Source organism: Nannospalax galili, unplaced genomic scaffold (assembly GCF_000622305.1).
Source record: "Nannospalax galili isolate Female #2095 unplaced genomic scaffold, S.galili_v1.0 scaffold169, whole genome shotgun sequence".
Classification (NCBI taxonomy): Eukaryota; Metazoa; Chordata; class Mammalia; order Rodentia; family Spalacidae; genus Nannospalax; species Nannospalax galili.
In genome coordinates this window covers 2112126-2115000 of record NW_008360327.1, presented here as the reverse complement: position 1 = coordinate 2115000, position 2875 = coordinate 2112126, and the positions used below count along the sequence as shown (strand labels likewise).

The following is a 2875-nucleotide window of genomic DNA, read 5'->3' as shown; positions in this document are numbered from 1 at the left end:
TCCCTTCTGCTAGCCCCTGACAACCACCCTTCTATATTCTGTCTCCCTGAGTTTGACTCCTTCAGGTCCTTCTTGTAAATGCAATAATAAACTCTTTGTCTTTTTGTGACTGGCTTATTTCATTGAGTGTAGTGTCTTTGAGGTTTATTCATGTTGTTTATTCCAGCAACAGAATGGAAACTAGATCACCTGCCCACACTTAGGAAAAGTGGCAACAATCACTATCCAGTCATAAGGAAAAGCCTGTGTAAGAACTTTTTTCTTTTTCTGTGTGTCCACATGTGCATATCCATGTGTGTGGAGGTCAGAGGTCAATGTCAGGTATCTTCCTCAGTTGTTATTCATCTTATTTTTTTAAGATTTATTTATTTTTATTTTATGTGTCTGAATGTTTTACTTGCATGTATGTATATGCATTGCAAGCGTGCTGTCCCTGGGAGACCTAAAGAGGGCATTAGATCCCCTGGAACTGGAGTTGCAGGCAGTTGTTAGCCACCACATGAGTGCTGGGAACAGAACCCAGATCCTCTGCTGAGCTATCTCTCCAGTCCCAGTCCCTCTACCATATTTTTTTAAAAAGTTTATTTTATTTATGTAAATTGTGTGTGTGTGTGTGTGTGTGTGTGTGTGTGTGTACACATTCATGTGTAAGTGCAGGTGCTATAGAGTCCAAAAGAGGGCATCAGATCCCATGGACCTTGAGTTGCAGGTGGTTGTGAGCTGCCTGATGTGGGTTGTGGGGATCAAACTTGGATCCTCTGCATGAGCAGTATGCACTCTTTAAAAAAATACTGAAACAATTAGCAGCTTATTATAATTTATTTTATTTAACAATCTAAGAAGTTTGAAGCCATCAATAGCTCCAGTGCAATTTCAGGCACAATTGGAAATTCGGGGATCTCGGTAGAGCTGTTGGTGTAGCAGATCTTGTAGGTAAAGTACATGCATCCTTTTGAGAGCACATGTGAAGGATTCACTCTAAAATTGACCTTGTTGGTTTCGTTTTAAGCTTGCTGACCTGGCCCTCTTAGCATGGCTCTTATTGCCTCTGATGTTGGCACATGTTCTCTTTTTACAGTGAATTCATGAGCACCAGAAGATGCTAATTTGACATACATTGCACTGGGTCCTTCATAGACACCATGGGTTTTCTGTTCTCCATCCATTTTGTTCCTATGAAATTCTATTTTTGCTCACAGAGGAACTTTAATAACTTCCTGGAGAGGCAGAGATACAGCCTGTTACACACTTCTGTCTGGAGGAAGTGTGTAGGATCCTCCCAGTATGTGATCTTAGTTGCTGAGTCATATCTCCAGCCCCTTCACCTTATTTTTGGAGGCAGGGTCTCTTGCCAAACCTGGAGCTCACTGATTCAGCCAGACTGGCTGGCCAGTGAGCCCCAGAGACCCTTCTGTCTCTGCCTTCCCAGCACTGGGATTACAGCTCTACACTGCTGGTTGTTGGGAATTGAACTCAGGTCCTCAGACTTGTGTGTCAAGCACTTTAACAATTGAGCCTTCTCCTCAGCCTCCTTTCTTCTTTAAGGCCAAACCATATTCTATTGTAGGTATATCTATCACTTTTTATATATTAATTCATCCATCTATGAACTATATTAGCAACTTAACCTAAGTTACTCCATCTTGCTCAGAATAGCTATTTTAACAGTAACCTCTTTTCACTTATGGGAAATATTTAAAAAGAGATAACAGCCTTGAGTTCTAAGAAATAGCTCAATCACAAACCAGTGGAACGTGCTACTCTCAGACATTCTACATCTGGCTAACTGCTTGTTTTTGCTTCTGTAACTCGCTTGCTATTTTAGATCACCTTGACACAAAGTATAAGACCACCCTGTTATTTTCTGACCACCTGGTAACTGCTGGTTTCAGCTTTCTTACTATACTTGTTATGGCTAGGAAGTTGACTAAATTTAAAATTATATAGTCAATTACCAAATTATATGACTGTATCATTTGTCTGTATAGTGATTGGTTGTTGATTAATAGATTCAAAGTTATGCTATGTTGTACAAACCTGATTGGTTCACAAGTATCCTGTTTGAATACCATTTCTGTAATCCTATAAAAACTCTGACCTGACAGTGATCAAGGCTGTGTCTACTCCTGAGATAGACAGCCCGGCCAGTCGAAATAATAAACATTTACCTTGCTACTTTTTCTTAAAGTGGTGCTGATGATTTTTTGTGAACTCCAACCTATAACAATCTGTGGACACTTAGGTTGCTTCCATGCCTGTTTCAGCTGTTATGAGTAATGCTGTTATGAACACATGTGTACTTACATCTGTTTAAAACCCTGATTTCCATTCTTTTTGGGGTATGTACTCAGAGGTGGAATTATTTTACCACATAGTAATCCTATTTCCAACTTTTAAAAGAAATGACAACATCAAACTGTTCTCCAACAAATACAGTTTGGAAGAGAGTCTTTTATGACCTCAGATTCTCTAGTCCGCATGGCTCTCACCATCAAGAGCCCTGCTGTCACCTGTATTCACTGAATTATGATGCTGAAGATAATTTGCATTTTATCAAGATGACTGAGTTCACAATTTTAGAAATAGGGGCTTGAATGAGCCTTTGGGGATTTGCTATTCCATGAAGGGACTTTCTGATTTGGACACATCAAGGGCTCAGAAACTCAGCTTACGGAATGAACTATCCTGGGTAGAGCAATTCTAATTAAAGTATCAAGATAAAATCGAGCCCCTCTGCCTTAACTTGCCATTCATTGGCCCCCTCCCAGAGGGAGGACATAAATCCACAAGTCATATATATAGCTCTGCTTTGGTGGTGAGGCCACTCTATATGGCTTCAAGTGTTCTCTTCAGCCCACATCCGTTCTCATCTGGC

The 2875-nt window shown here is 40.3% G+C and overlaps 1 pseudogene; it reads right to left on the bottom strand.

Annotated features, from left to right (window-relative positions):
* Positions 1–827: 827 nt before the first annotated feature.
* Positions 828–1166, bottom strand: LOC103727837 (annotated as a pseudogene).
* Positions 1167–2875: the final 1709 nt, after the last annotated feature.